General features: G+C 37.0%; 1 protein-coding gene and 1 non-coding gene across 2 annotated transcripts in view; both read left to right on the forward strand.

The window, feature by feature from the left end:
• Positions 1–17,107, forward strand: part of SUCLG2 (succinate-CoA ligase GDP-forming subunit beta) — a 318,225-nt gene that overhangs the window by 250,676 nt on the left and 50,442 nt on the right. The window lies entirely within an intron of this gene.
• On the forward strand, positions 12,639–12,717 carry LOC126014880 (small nucleolar RNA U109). The gene has a single exon (XR_007497840.1). It is a non-coding gene; the product is annotated as a small nucleolar RNA U109 (small nucleolar RNA).

A 17,107-nucleotide genomic window follows, 5' to 3' on the forward strand; every position in this document is an offset into this window, starting at 1 on the left:
GAACTTAATGTACTATGTTCCTGCACCAGATACCATAATGCCAAATTCCCTCCACTAGTTTTACCATATTCCCTTCTACCTTTTTAGCTTGCCTGTAACCTGCTAACTTTCAGTTTGATTACTGTGGTTCCAGTCTTGTTGGCTCTGCTGTTGAGATATATACACATAACATACCTCTAAATATATTAACCCAGGACCTCTTTCTTCCAGGCCTCTTTACTTCATTTTACTTCCCCTCAATTTTTTTTTTAATCTTCATTCTATATTCTGGGGTCAAGGGTGGTTGAACTATTCCTGTTTAATATCTTGATTTCAAAGACTTGGAAGTATCCTGACTAATCATCAGGAAGTTAAAATCTTCACATATTTCCCTTTGAATGTCTTTAGGACCAACATAATTTTGAGACCTTTTAACTTCCTCTGCTACTTTTAAAGTACATATGTGTTAATGACTGCCTGTTTTCACATTCATATATATATTTTTTGCAGCATTTACTCCAGTGAATTATGTTTTTTTAAACTATTTTTATTTTTTAATTATGACAACAAAGATGCAAAGAAAGAGGACAGGGTAAAGTTACAGTGGAAGCCCAATCACCCATAAGCAGAATTCTCGGTAGTCCCATCGATGATATCCCAGCCTTGAACTTTCAACCAAAGAACATTAAGAAAAACAAAACTGAACCCATGTACAATACAATTACTTTGTCCCTCAAATCCCCAGTTGTATTACATACTATTTCTTAGCAGCACACAATATAATCCAAAGAGATTAGACTTATGTAACTCCTTAAACATTGAGGGCAAAGTACATTTATCTAGTTCCATGCACATGCTTACTAGTTTAAGTTAACCTCAAAAGTTTTAGGGGGTTGTTTTTCTTAAGGATTGGAGTCAAGGGAAAATAGTAAAAAATGGTGTTAGAGTGGCATTTGTTTGCATAGGCCCACCAAAATATAAGGGACATGGAAAGAAAAATTATGGTCTAAATACAAGGAGACCCTACCCCTGAAGTTTCCTGGCACAGGACTGACTCTAGGCTCCAGGCAAACTAGTTTGTCCAATTCAAGTCATCGTCTGTAGTGGCAATACACCTTCATTCCTCACATAGTCTCTGTTGTTGGTATCATGCTTCTGTATTAAAGGTCCTGGAGTCTGCATATCCCATATTGCAGTCAGGATGGTGCAGAGCATCCTCTCGTTTCACCTCACACTTAAGGGGCACTAGAGAGAACCATGTCCTGTAGAGCAGGTCATTGTTGTTGTCAAGTCTTCTCAGTGTAAACGGAAGTCTCTTTTTAGGAGGTCGATGTCAGACCCTTGGTAGTGTCTTTCCTGGTAGAGGACTGCTTCCAGCTGTTGCTATAAAAGACCTTGGATGTTTCGTAGATAGCTTGCCTGGTTCTGGCGTGAATGGAGGATGCCCTTTCTTCTGAGGCCTGTGCCAGGTCATTATATCAATGTTCAGGGTGTAAGGTACATTGTACTGAGATTTATTAGATAAGAACTTATCTGTAGGTATAGTATTTTCCTATTTTAATGTGTCTATGCAAACAAAGATCAATGCCATGAAGCGTTATCGGCCCATTTGGAGGCAATAGGAACAAGACCAGCAATTTCCATGACATAGTTCAATCATAGGCATTAAACTGACGGACAGTTCCACCAACAATCCTTACTGAACAGCTTACAAAGAAAAGACAAGATGAAAAGTGGATAGAAACATCATGGTAGAAGAATATAGAGAGAGTTACAGCTGTTAAAGAAAATATAAAATATTTAAAAGATATATGTGTTTAATTTATGTCCTTCTAAATAGTTCTGGGATTGTTAGATCCACTGTATGTTCTTTGGTCTGAGATTAGAACTGTGTATTATTGAAGTTAAGAAGGGTAAATCGGGGGTACTGATGGTTGGGAGGAGTATATGTTCGCACGGGGGCACTAGCCCCCACGCGGTTTGCATCATGTAGACTAGTATGAAATTGCCAGTGACAGCTGAGTATAACTGACCAGCTATCTGCCACCCCACAGATCAAACACCACCCCCCAAGCCAATCTCAGGAGCTCAAGCACCACCCTAGGCCAATCTCCGCAGCTGGCCTGGGAGTGGGGAAAACCTAGGGTGCCCCATCAGGTCCTCCCAGAAAGCCACCTGGAGATCCGGAGGAAAGGGGGAGAGGGGGGTCGGGTGACCCAGGTCCGGGCCCCCCTACCCTAGGCTGGGCCAAGTGGCCCCTGGCACATACAGAGGTCTGCCAGGAGCCAGCCCATGCCGGCTGAAAATCCTGCTCCAGGAAGGGAGGAAGGCCCTCCCAGGCCCAAAGGACCAGAGCTCAAGCCCCACCCTAGGCCAATCTCCACAGCTGGCCTGGGAGTGGGGAAAACCCAGGGTGCCCCATCAGGTCCTCCCAGAAACCCACCTGGAGATCCGGAGGAAAGGGGGAGAGGGGGGTCAGGTGACCCAGGTCCGGGCCCCCCTACCCTAGGCCGGACCAAGTGGCCCCTGGCACATACAGAGGTCTGCCAGGAGCCAACCCATGCCGGCTGAAAATCCTGCTCCAGGAAGGGAGGAAGGCCCTCCCAGGCCCAAAGGACCAGAGCTCAAGCCCCACCCTAGGCCAATCTCCACAGCTGGCCTGGGAGTGGGGAAAACCCAGGGTGCCCCATCAGGTCCTCCCAGAAACCCACCTGGAGATCCGGAGGAAAGGGGGAGAGGGGGGTCGGGTGACCCAGGTCCGGGCCCCCCTACCCTAGGCTGGGCCAAGTGGCCCCTGGCACATACGGAGGTCTGCCAGGAGCCAGCACATGCCGGCTGAAAATCCTGCTCCAGGAAGGGAGGAAGGCCCTCCCAGGCCCAAAGGACCAGAGCTCAAGACCCACCCATATATTTTTTTTTATCAGAAGCCTCTGAAACTTGAAGTTCAACAGAAAGTTTGTTAGTTTTCTACTGCTCATGAGGTGTTACTCTTTGCTTGTTTCTCTTTAAGAAAACAGATGTACTTCTTGTGAGAGAGAGGTCTTGAGATTTCCTTAATTTTAAGGGTTTGAGAGGCAACTCCAGAGATGCGCAAGGGCTACTACTGGCTCTGCACTCAGAAATTACTCTTGGCAGACTCTAGGGACCATGTGGGTTGCCAGGGAACAAAACCAATTTAGCTGATTGGGCTGGAGTGCTAGCACAGCAGTAGGGCATTTGCCTTGCACGCGACTGACCCAGGATGGACCTGGATTCTATCCCTGGAGTCCCATATGGTCCCCTGAGCCATCAGCGATTTCTGAGCACATAGCCAGGAGTAACACCTGAGCATAACTGGGTGTGCCCCCCCAAAGCATGTAATATTTGATGTTAGATCATATTTTTATGCTGCTTTCATCTGTCTCTTAATGGAATTTGAGTTTTATATTACCAAGAATAACTGATTAAGTAGACAATCAAAATAATGGCTTTATTTATGAAGGGAGAAGTTTTATTTATATGTGATCAAAGAATGCAATATTTTTATGTAGTTTAAACAATTATAGTCAGAATTTAGGTGCAGCTTTTCTTTTTATCCTTTTGATATATTTGCATGCTTATCATGCTTATACATGTACATACACTCATATATATAGATTCTATGTTAAAAAATGGTCCAGTACTCTCCATAGTCTTGCATTTTTACCCAGCAGATGGTTTTAAATTTTTGTCTTTATCGTGCATGAAAATACATAGTTCTGGGGCCGGGCGGTGGCGCTAAAGGTAAGGTGCCTGCCTTGCCTGCGCTAACCTTGGACGGACCGCAGTTCGATCCCCCGGTGTCCCATATGGTCCCCCAAGCCAGGAGCAACTTCTGAGCACATAGCCAGGAGTAACCCCTGAGCGTTACTGGGTGTGGCCCAAAAAAAAAAAAAAAAAAAAAAAAAGAAAATACATAGTTCTTTTACATGAAAAAATACATAGTTCTTTTACATGAAGCTCTTTTTAGCTTAATAAATATGAAAATACTTAGCACTATTTTTATTATTGCATAGTGTTATGAGAGGAGTGATTTGAAAATTATCAAGTCCCATTTTGTTGACCATTACATGGTTTATAGCTATTGATGTTTATGAATACTTCATGCATTTTGATATACTTTTAAAAATGAAGTTGCCAAAACTATATAAATATTTTACCTGAATCCAATTTTTGTTTGTTTGGTTATTTAGAGCCATACCCAGCTATACGTTCGGGTATATTCCTAGTTTTCTGGGATCAAACACTGTTTAACTACATGCAAGGCAAGAGACTTATTTGATGTATATTTCTCTGGTCCCTTAAGCCATTTTTTAAAAAGTAAATATCTTGATTTTCTAAAATGTTTAGTTTTTTTTTTATATAAAATTCTCCTTAACTAATATAGTGATTTCTTGTGTGATTTGGGTGAGATTTTTGTTTATGTGATTTCAGATTTTCAAACCATGTAATAAAGCTTATTTGTGACCTAAGATTCTTATAATGTGATTCAATATTCCCTTTTAATGTATGACATTTTCTGTATGCACATTTCATTGGAGTCAATGATCTTTTCCTTCCCCTCCACACAGCCCTTCTCCCTTCCACATTCACAATTGTAAGCATCTTCAAACCAGAGGTTTGCTGTATTTTATAGCTTCCATCTGTTCCAGTACCTGCCATGTAGTAATTACTCAGTAAATACTAAAAGAATAGCAGAAGAAATGTCCCACTCCTGCACATTTATAAAAGCATAACATTTTATTATACAAACAGCTGTTTTTCTGTAATGACTTAATAATATTCTTTCTTTCTCATTGCCGCAGTTCAACTTGCTAGTGAATTTTGGAGCTTAGATTGCAGTGTTTTATGGTATTTCCAGTATTATTGCATTTGGGAAATGAGGTCGAAATCCTAGAAAAAGTAGGCAAAATGATTGTTTTATAAAAATTAATTCCATTTTATAGACCTTGAATTTAACTCGGTACCTACCTTGAGAATGATTCCCCAACTTGCACATCTTGAGAGTACATGTTAGATAAAACTAGTGAGGCAAAGTACAATATACTTTCATGATCTAATTGCTAGTGATGATTTTTTTTTAAACATTAAAATAAACATAATGTTCAATGTTAACCACTTTGAGCACAACTGTTACTTTAAAAATTACATGTTAGAGCAGGAGAAATAATACAGCTGGTAAGGCATTTGCCTTGCATTCAGCTGCCCTCCCCCTTAGAATCTTGGAATCAAATATGGTTCTCTAAGTATTGCCAAGAATGAGTCCCTGAGTACAGAGCCAGAAGTAATTTCTGAGCATCACCTTTTCTGACCCATAAACTAAAACACATCTTAAACTTATATTTTAAAGTCTTTTTAATCAAACCTTATTAAAACTCCTAATGTACATCTTTGTAGACAAATTCATTTATCAACTCATAATTGAAAATAGTCTAAATGAACATTGTCAAGCATGTTTTGCCTAAGAAGACCAGTGTATTGTGCACATATCAGACATATTTAATGTAATTTATGTATGTGACTTTTATAGAAAAAGGGAATACAGAATTTGGACCTGTATTTTTATTTGTCTGGATTGGGACTGGAAAATGATTAATTACAGGGCAATATTTCTTGTCAAGATGTGTATAAATATGTTTAGAATTAGTTTCGCTGTTTACAAACAAGAAAACTTAAACTGCTTGCCAAACAGTTGATTAAAAAATTCATTCAATTCATCAAACAGTCTCAGTAGGAATGATCTTTACATTTGTATGAATTGGCATTTAGTAATTAAATCTCTTTAAACATTTTAATTAGGCTGAAGGCCACCTAAAGTCTCTGATTTCATCTTGAAAACACTTTCAGCTGTAATGTTCTACTGGGTTGTCATTTTCACTTTGCAAGTGTTTGACTACCAAAAGCATGCTTTCCAAATTTGCATGACATCTTCTAAACAATGTGTTTTATCTCAGATTCTTGTACTTCTTCTTCAGAGATTTTAGTAGGCTGGCATGTGATGTGCATGTAAAAATAAGATTTTTCTAAGAAATCTCAAATCTGGACTCATGCTACAGGTCAAGGGAGCCACCATATTAAAAAATGTTTTGTGAGTTTGAGGTAGACAGGATTGATTGTTCTACTGTATGTATTTTAAACTACATTTTAAAAAAATAAAACTAACTTCTGGCACTGAAGAGAGCACAGCAGGTAGGGTGTTACCATTGCATGAGGCCAACCTGGGATTGATCCCTGCCATCCTAGCAGATCCCAAAACTGACAGAGTGAGTAGTAAGCTCAGAGCCAGGAGTAACCTCTAAGCACCACTGGATGTGGCCCCCCCAAACTAGAAAAAAAAAAACTTCTGCTTGTATAGTCATTTTTTTGTTTTGGGCATCATTTTAACTATCCTTAATATCAATACTCTTTCCTTTGCCCCCAGAAACTTACTAAAAGGGAAATATTAAAAAACATTAGACTGGGTATCTTTGAGTGTTGGGACTCAGATTTGTTCTACTAATATGTTTAATATTTCATCAAGATCATGTATTACTTTAAAAATGATTAAAAAAAATAAAAAAGTAAATATTATTAAACTCAAATGAAAAGAATCAAACACATTTAAGTGCTTTGATACATGAACATTTGAGAAATATTTGGTTGTTTTTTTAGAAAAATACTTTGTCAATCTGTGCATTTGAAAATAAAGAACTAGGGGCCGGAGACATAGCATGGAGGCAGGGTGTTTGCCTTGCATACCAAAGGACGGTGGTTCAAATCCCGGCGTCCCAAATTGCAAGGAGCAATTTCTGAGCATAGAACCAGGAGTAACCCCTGAGCGCTGTGGGGTGTGACCCAAAAACAAAAACAAAAAAAAAAGAAAAAGAAAAGAAAAGAAAGAACTACACAGAAAATAAATAATTTGAGTTGACATTACAGTATATAATACTTGAAATTAGTATTATGTAATGATCATGTGTCACATTAATTAAAAAGCTAGATGAGTGGTTTAAGAAAATATTGGTGAATTTCTGGGGCCAGAGCAATAGCACCGTGGGTAGAGCATTTGCATTACACTGAAGCAGGTTTGATCCCCAGCATCCTACATGGTCCCTTGCTCTTGCCAGGAGCAATTTCTGAATGCAGAGCTAGGAGTAACCCCTGAGCACTACAGGGTGTGGCCCAAAATATAAAATACAAAAAAATTATTTATGAATTGTTAAATAGTACAGGCAGATGAAAAGTATCATGTAAATCTGTAGTAAATGCTATCAATGGTTCTTCAGTGATGATTTAGTATGTTTTACAATAAAAACAAATGTTATTAATACATATTAATACATATTAATGCAGATGACAAACATTAAAACATATTTGCTATGTTATTTTTCCAAAATCCAAATTCTTCAGTTGATGAAAAATTGAATGTTGTTAGTCTTGTAGGATTGTTTTTAATATTCAGTGATATTTTCCTGTCTTATTGTTGGTTTTACTTTTTTTGTTGTATTCTGTGATACATGGATGCCTTCCATGATTCCAAATGCCATAGTGACTCTCCTTTGCTATAGATCAATATAATATGGGGTTCTAGGAAGATGCTGGTTAGCATTACATTGTTTTAGTTTTTTGAAGACCTGGCATATTTTGAACTACACCAGGTGACTCAGCTCAAGGGTTATGCCTGGCTATGTACTCAGAAATCGCTCCTGGTTTGATCTCTGGCATCCCATATGGTCCCTCGAGCCAGGAGAGATTTCTGAGTGCATAGCCAGGAGTAACACCTGAGCATCACAGTGTGTGGTCCAAAAAGCAAAAAAAAAAATTTTGAAAAAAATAATTTTTCACTCATTTACTAGTAGTGATATTACTTTTAGAAAAAAAATCTATGGTCAGATCAGCAGGAACTGTCTAAGTAGTGGCCTGTGATTGGGTTAGAAAAGTCCCAGCTGGAATCAGTCCTCCAGTATATTAACCCAGGCCCAGATGTGAACAGCTGTGGACAGCGTTTGGGGAATAAAACCCTAGTTTGGAGCCAGATGAGTTTGTCAGACATGAAGGAATGGTGTAAGCAATGGCCAGATTCTCAATTAAAAAAGCACCAGCTGGAATCAAATGTCTGGTACATCAACCTAAACCTAGATGCAGCAACCAGTCAGTTGTGGTTGGAGTTTTGGGGTAAAAAACCCAACTTGAATTTAACTGAATATGTCAGACCAGCAAGAGCAAAGCCACTTGGCTTTGCTCAGCATCACTCTGCTGCTCATTACTTCAGGTCAAGGAGCTGCAACACAACACTTAATAACATTACTATGCATCAAATTTACAATGGGAAAACTATGCAGAACCCCACAATGCCTTATCACTGATGGTACTAGTTCTGGAGACCCAACCAACACCTGTCACCTATATAACATCACTGATCAGAACTTTAGAGAGCAAATGTTAGGGATGTTCTATGAACTTAAGGAAATAATGGAACGGATAATCACAAAGACTCAAAAGAATATGAGAGTAGAAATGAGAAAACTACAAACAGAAATATCATGGCAAAAAAACTTGGTAGGTTAAATGAAAACCTCATTGGAAAGCCTCACCAACAGAATAAGAGCCACTAAGGATGGAATCAGTGATGTAGAAGATGAGCTGCATAACGCCTCCATATAACAGGAGAGGCTGGAAAAAATCATCAAAGAAAGCAAACAGCGACAATAGAACTCTGAGATAAGCTCAGTAAAAACAAGATAGAATCATGAGGTCCAGAAACCCAGGAAGGTAACCCAATTGAAGAATTCAAAAATAAAGGACATAAATTCCTGAGCAGATACCCAGAACTAAAGGAGTACGTGCAAACATATTCTGGATATCAAGAAGATTACCAGATACAAGAGATCCAAAGAAAAACATGCAATGGCACAAAATAGTCATAATCATGAAAACCACAGATAGGGATAGAATACTGAAAGCAGCACAATCAAAACGGGAAATTATATTTTTAAAATAATCACCTTTAAGATTTACAGCATATTTATTACAAGCAACTCTTAAAGGCTGAAGGCAATGGTGGGATATACAAACATAATTCAACGAAATGAATGTTTCCTCAAGGATATTTTACCCAATTATATTCTCATGCAGATTTGAAGGAAGGATAAACAATATCACAGATTAAACAACAGCTCAGAGACTTTATATAATCAAAACCAACTTTAAAAATATAGCTGAAGGGATTACTTTAAAGCAAGACAGACCCAAGAACCACAGCAAACACCTACACTAAGGTGACACTTAATCCCAGAAGAATCATCTTTCTCAACATCAATGGACTAAATGCAGCCATTAAGAGAATAAATGAATCAAAATATTGAATCGAACATTTTACTACCTGCAACATATACCTCAGAACAGAGCAAACATATATTCAATGTAAAATGTTGAAGGAAAATTATTCAAGCAAACAACTCCCCTAAAAAGACTGGGATGGCCATAGGGCCGGAACAGATCAAGTGATATAGCATTTGCCTTGCATGCACTAACCTAGGACAGAATGTGCTTTAATTCCCCAGCATCCCATATGGTTCCCCAAACCAGAAGCAATTTCTGAGCTCATAACCAGACGTAACCCCTGAATGTCAACAGGTGTAGCCCAAAAAGAAAAAAGAAAATGTATGGGATGTCCATACTAATATCAGACAACACAAACTTTAAGCATAAAAAGGTTATAAGAGATAAATATATTTCTCCCACCAAATTCTTCACTCCTAAAACATCCCAAGTTATCTGGGGCGCTAATGTCCCAAGATGATCTGACATATCTTAACAGGCCTATCACTATTAATGAAATTAAAATGGTAATTAAAAAGTCTTTCTAAAAACAAAATCCCAGGCCCACTTGATGGACTCACTAGCAAATTCTTTGAAACATTTCAAGAGAACCATGCTCTTCCAGTAAATTGAAGAAACAGAAACATTCCTAAATAGTTTTTACGAAGGTAACATTACCCTGATAATAAAAGCAAACAGTGATGTCACAATAAAGAGAACTTCAGACCATTGTCCTGGATGAACACAGAAGCAAAGATGCTCACAAAATCCATGCAAATAGAATCCAATGGTTTATCAAGTAGCATTCATTTCAGAGATGTTAGGATGTTTTAACATATGCTAGTCAATCAACATATAATACACCATGTCAACAAAAGAAAAATTAAAAATCATAATGATCATATTAATAGATGCAAATAAATCATTTGACAAGATCCAACACCCATTCATAAAAAAAAAAAAACTCTCAACATGTGGGAATTGAAGAAACGTTTTTAAATATATTCAAGACCATTTACCAGAAGCCCATGGCAAATATTATACTCAAGGAGGAAAAACTAAAAGCCTTTTATGGAAGATACGGCACAAGACAAGGTTGCCCTATCTTGCCACCTTTATTCATAATAATACTGGAAATACCTTCTATAGCAAGATATCAAGTACATCCAAATAGGAAAGGAAGAAGTCTAGTTCTCACTGTTTGCAGATGAAATAATAGTATGTTTAGAAAATCTTAAAGACTACCAAAAATCTTCTAGAAACTAGATTTGTACAGTAAAGTGGCAGGCTACAAATTAACACTAAACACCCAGATCATTTTGTTTTTTTGTTTTGTTTTGTTTGGGGGATACACCTGGCATAAAACAGGTTTCTCCTGGCTCTACATTCTGAAGTCACTCCTGCAGGCTCAGGGAACCATATGGGATGTCAGGGATTAAACCCAGATCCATCCTGGGTTGTTCACATGCAAGGCAAGTGCTCTGTGCTCTGCTATTACTCCGGCCCTTTTCCATTTTTATATACAAATAAAGACAAAAAAATCACATTACAAAAACAACCCCATTCACAATTGTGCCTCAGAAAAATCAAGTAACTTGGAGTCAAATTAACTAAAGTGCTAAAAGTCCTATACAAAGAAAATTGTAAAACATTGCTTCAGGAAATAAGAAATGGAAAAGAAATAGAAACATATACCCTGCTCACTGATTGGGTGGATTAACATAATTAAAATGGCAATACTTCACAAAATATTGTATAGACTTAATGCAACACCTCTAAGGATACTCATGACCTTTTTCAAACGCTTCTGGAATTCATTTGGAAGAACAAATGCTTAAAGCAATCCGTGGAAAAAAGAAGATAGGAGGCATCACTTTCCCCAACCCTATACTGTAGGTAGTATAAAGCAATAGTCATCGAAACTGCATGGTAATGGAACAAAGACAAACCCTTTGAGTATTCTGAGATTGACCTCCAGGTTCAACCAATTAATTTTTGATAAAGCATCAACAAATACAAGATGGAGCAAGGAAAGCCTCCTCAATTAGTGGTGTTGGGAAAACTCAATACATGCAAAAAGATGAACTCAGACCTGTCTTTGAAACCATGCATAAAGGTTAATCAAAATGAATTAAAGACTGATATTAGAACTGAGAACATACGATCCATAGAGACACTCCATGACATTGAAACTAAAAGCATCTTCTAGGAGGAAACACCACTGTCTAAGCAAGTGAAAGCAAAGATTAAAGAAATAAAACTACATAAAATTGAGAAGTTTCTGCACTTTAAAGGAAACAGTATCTAGGATACTATTCACCCAATACCTGAGGGCTAATCTTTAATATATATATATATATATATTATAGATAATATATAACATATATAAGGTGCTGGCAGACCTGAACAATAGAAAATCTAACCCCATCAAAAATATGGAAAAGAAATGAACAGATGTTCCCTCAAAGAAGAAATACAGATGACCAAAACACACATGCAGAAACACTCCACAATCCTCATCATCAGGGAGATGCAAATTAAAACAACAATGAGGAATCAGGGCCAGAGTGGTGGTGAAAGTGGTAAGGCCTTGCCCATGCTAGCCTAGAACAGACTGCGGTTCAATCCCCTGGCGTCCCATATGGTCCTCCAAGTCAGGAGTGATTTCTGAGTGCATAGCCAGTAGTAATCCTTGAGCATCTCCTGGTGTGGCCAAAACAAAACAAAACAAAACAAAACAAAACAAAAAAAAATGAGGTATCATCTAACACCACCACAGATACTGGCATACATCACAAAGAACAAAAACCATCAGTGCTGGTGGGTCTGCCATGAGAAAGGAACTCTCATTCACTGCTGGTGTGAATGCTCTCTAACCCAGCCTTTCTGGGTCATGAAATTTGCTTATACATGGATATACATGGAGAATATTTTGCTGAGTAAAATGACTCAGAGGTAGAGGGATAAACATAGAATAATGTCACTCGTGTTGGATATAAGGAAAGTAAAAAGATAGTGTGGGTATGATCTAGAGACAATAGAGATGAGGATTAGGAGGACCAATTCATGGTAGGAAGTTTTTCACAAAGAGCAGAGTGCAGTTAGAGTCGAGAAGGGTCTAATATAAAAGGAACATTTACGACACCCCTTCATTAGCTGTAGTGCAAACCACAGATGTGCTCAGGCTTACTCCTGGCTCTGCACTAAAATATCACTCCTGACAGATTTGGAAAGCCATGATGGTGCTACTGTGGGCAAGTTAAATGTATTATCCACTCACTATTGTTACTACCTCTCAGACCCAGAGAAAACTAAAATGGTTAATGTTAAAAAAAATTGAACAACATGCTATATTAAAAGAAAAAAGGAGTTTTCAACCTTACAGTAGAGGTTGAGTAGTAGTATATTTCTCCAACAAAAAAAAAACAAAAAAATTTTTGAGGAATCTTCATACTGCATTCTCCTTTGACTATCCATTTACATTCTTAGCAATAGCATACCAGGATCCCTCTTTCCGCACCTGTTCCTAAATTTTGGCTTTTAATTGTCTGTTTGTTTTTTTTACAATTTAAGAAATTACAATTGTGTTAGAATTTATGGCATTATATAAAACTTACTTCACCCTCCACCACCAAAACTCCTCTACCACTGACCATACATCTCTTCAGATGTTATATTCTTCCCCTTCCTCTCCATATTCAGTAATTGGTTCTATATTCCATTATCAGGAGTCTTTCATTAGTCTGTACTGTATGTTTTTTTTCTTTCTCTCATCTTTTGAAAAATAATGATTCAACTTGAGACCTTTTGTTAACTCTCTCACAGTTACTTTTTAGTATAAATTGATCAAATCAAATGGATTAGCTTCCTAAGTACTAGATTTACTAGAATTTTAAATCTTCAATAATGCATCCAGTCTAGGACATATGTAGAAAATATAATTTCAGGGACCACTTATGGAGATGCCATTTTCATTCACTTATGTTTCAGATAATTTATCTCTAAAACTCAATAGAAAATATATAAAATTAAGTTCTATGGTCATTGTAAATTACATTCTATTATGAATATATGTCTCGATGTTTACATTAAAAGTGGGGAAATATAATGAGAAGTATCTGTTGTCTATATTTGGGTAGTTGAATAAAAAAGGATTTTATTTTAATAAAAGTCACATTGTAAAAGGTGTTTTATTTCAATTAGCTTTCCTTGTCCAGCAGCCTTACAGGCAAATATATGTGGATAAAATAATGTGCTAAAATAGTGTGTATTTTTTTAATATATAAGAAAATGCATGCATATTTCCCCCACTGAGTCTTAAGAGCGGCTTCAGTTTGAGCTGTATAGTAATTTTACATTTTCATTTTCTTTGATTTAACTGATGTCTATAAATAAAGGCCAAGCTTACTTTAATAATAAAAAACCTATTATCACCATGTGGTAGAGATAACATATTATCATTACTAACATTAACAACTCCTGGTGTTAATAATACATATTTTATGTTTTATCCCAGAGCAATCTTCATTTGAAGCAAAGAATTGAGGTAGTCTTTAAAGCTTATTTTTTCAATTTTTTCAAAGGAGAATATTGTTAAAAGACCTTGAAAGGATATTATTTGAGTCTACATCAGTATTACTAGAGAACAAACTGCACTCAAAATCACAACAAACATGCCTTTAGTATGATGAGAATGGCATAAAACATTTCTAGAACTGTTATCAGCTATACCACCCCGTGAAAGACAGCGAATACTGTATTGTACTTTGCACTCAAACAGAAAAGTATGTGGGAGAAATTCATCAAGCAGTTCACCTTGATTCTATTTTATTTGGGAAAATAATTAACTCACTCACAAATTTATTTAAGTCATATCAGCTACTGGTTATATACTTACCTAACAGATGATGCCACACATATAGAATGTCACTTGTGAATAGTGTAACACAGAGATTGGACCAAACTTCTGGATTTAGTTCTTTTAGAGCTCATTTACTTGTAATGAAAGAAGTAAAGTCTTTGCATCTCATCTTGTCCATATATGTGCCTATATATCTACATCATTGCATAAATTAATGTTAATTAACATTAAATATATATTGATATATTTGCATAAATTATTCAGAAAGGAATTTTTCAAGGAATAAAACTTACATGAACTGAAGCTTTGTATTCAGCTTTGACTAATACTACCCCTCTTTCCAACCAATATAAAATCTCAGTGCTGACCTTCCTTTCCCTCATACTAAATTTCTATATTTTTGCAGTAAAGTGCACTTTCCCAAAAGAAACAGATGGCACTCAGGAGATGGAAAGGGAATGTTTTTATTTTACACTAACAGGATCAGTTAAGTTCACACCAGAGCAGGATGGATACCTTTTGAGGCCTTGGTTATATTTTTTTTTTATATGGCTCCATACTTGTAGCTAGAGAGAATGTACATGATCAGGGATTACACAGGACAGAGTAAGTGATACATTATTAAAACATGCTGGGGTGAGACACAAATAAGTTTGGTAAACACAAAAACACATAGATTTGGAAAACACAGGACTGGGATTCAGATTTCCCCTGATTATAGTGAAGATCAAAGGGAGACAAGAACGAGATCGTCTTTCACTTTGTTAGGTATCTAGTTATCTATAGTTCCATAAGAATCTGCTCCTTGACTACAGAGGGATTTTTTCCATTTTGAATTTTGTATTTTCCCTCTTCCATTACAATACTTTTATTTAGTACGCTATATGCATTTTAAGCTGAACTTAATTTAACTGTTTCCCTTTTCATTCGGCAACAACAGAAATGATCATTTTGTGTGTCTGCATATTTTTGCTCTTCAGAGAGATTTTAACTGATTATTTCATTTGATCAATTTGCATATGTTGCAGTTACTCTCACTTTAAAATTTAAAATTGCGATATCAGCCATTCTGAGAACCTTTTCTCCCCACCCTGTACTTTGTCCACCTCTAAATCTGTAATTGATTTTCGGTATTTTTTTTCTTCATTGCTCAAATAGAAAAAACGTTATGGGTATTGAAAGCTTTTTCTTTTTAACTTGTTTTTAATAAAGAAAATTTAAACTGATGATTAAATAAGCAAGTAGACAGTTTTAAATGTGTATTTCAGGGGCTGGAGCAGTAGCGCACTGGTAGGGTGCTGGCCTTGCACACAGCTGACTCCTGATGGACCTTAGTTCTATCTCTGGCGTCCCATATGGTCCCCCAAGACGGGAGAGATTTCTGAGTGCATAGCCAGGAGTAACCCCTGAGTGCCACCGGGTGTGACCCCCCCAAAAAATAGTATATTTCACAGGAGTTAAAATTACCCAAGCATCTTGGTGCAAATAATATTCCTGTAAGATAAAATGTAAATATCACAATTCCTGGATCATTGAACCTCTTTCCAACTGTAGCCTTAAATTAATTTGCCTAACCTCTAAATTTATTATTAATTCCCTAGGAATCTATCTTTTTTTTTTTAAAGAAATAAAGATAGTAACTTTATTAAGGTCTTTTCTTACATATAAAGTTCAAAGCATGGTGAAGGCACAGCAAAGGAAAAAGGACAGAACATAAAGTCTTGGCCTATTACAACTAAGACAAGGAGAAAGTCAAGATAGGACAAAATTTCCAGAGACCATCACGTTTCAAGAAACAAAGCTAAGGACTTTAGCCATTGTTATATTCCAAATTTTACTTACACCTCTAGACTTACAGACATGAAGAAACCAAGTTCAAAAAATGTTCAAATTTGCCTCTGATACTTTCTGTGAAGCATCATACTTGCTGATGGTTACCTCCTCCAACAGCTCATCTCACTAGGCCAATGAGATGAGATGTAATTTGTGTTCATCAAATTATACACTCAAGTTTGACTTATTAAAGTAAAACTGAATTTGAACTCTAACTTAATAAAAATAAAACCACTATGGTTTTAATTCAGTGAGTTTAGAGATCTCTTCCTAATAAAGAACATATGAAAATTGTCTTTTACTCTTAAGTGACAGCTTACCTCCATGCTATCTCTCCAGCTCTGCATCAAACTATTTCCAAATGCAAAAATGTACAGATAAAGTGGCCACAGCTCTCGTATTCCCTGAAATTTATTCTTGGGCCTGCACTCAACTCTCAATACTTAAAAGAGTACTCTTAAATAAGTTTATTTATTTACTCTGGAGTTTTGGACCATATTTGGCTGTGTCTAATAAGGGTTTACTCCTGACTGTGTTTTAGGCTTCATTCATAGCAGTGCTCAGGGGCCCACATGTGGTGCCAGAAATTGAACCTGGGACAGCTGCAAGCAAGACAAATACTTTACCTGCTGTACTAACTCTCTGGACCAAGAAAGAGTGCTATATGACACTAGAAACCTTTTGTCAGGCCATGAAGATGACTTAATGGGTTGTGCATGCTCTTGTGGGGATGACCCAAGTTTGATGGTGGAGCTGCATGGTACTCTGAGCACTGAAAGGAGAATGTATTCCTTAAGCACTGAGCAGGGAGTATTCCTGAAAACTACAAAGTGCAGCTCAGACCCCTTCTCCCCTCACAATAACCTACTAATTAAGACAAATGAGCTTAGACAATTAATTAGAGGGTGAAGGGAAACTGGGGGAACTAACATCAATGGAAGAGAGGGGAACCAAGTGGTGAACGAAAGATACCTCAATATTACTATATACACTTGAGGCAATTTAAAAATTGAGGTCTTAAATGCAGAGACTGTACAGGGCATTTGAAAAATATTAAACTCTTAAGGATAAACTAAAAAACTAAAATGCTTACAAAATCTATGCAGTAGAGACTTC

The sequence above is a fragment of the Suncus etruscus genome, chromosome 7 (genome assembly GCF_024139225.1).
Source record: "Suncus etruscus isolate mSunEtr1 chromosome 7, mSunEtr1.pri.cur, whole genome shotgun sequence".
Lineage (NCBI taxonomy): Eukaryota > Metazoa > Chordata > Mammalia > Eulipotyphla > Soricidae > Suncus > Suncus etruscus.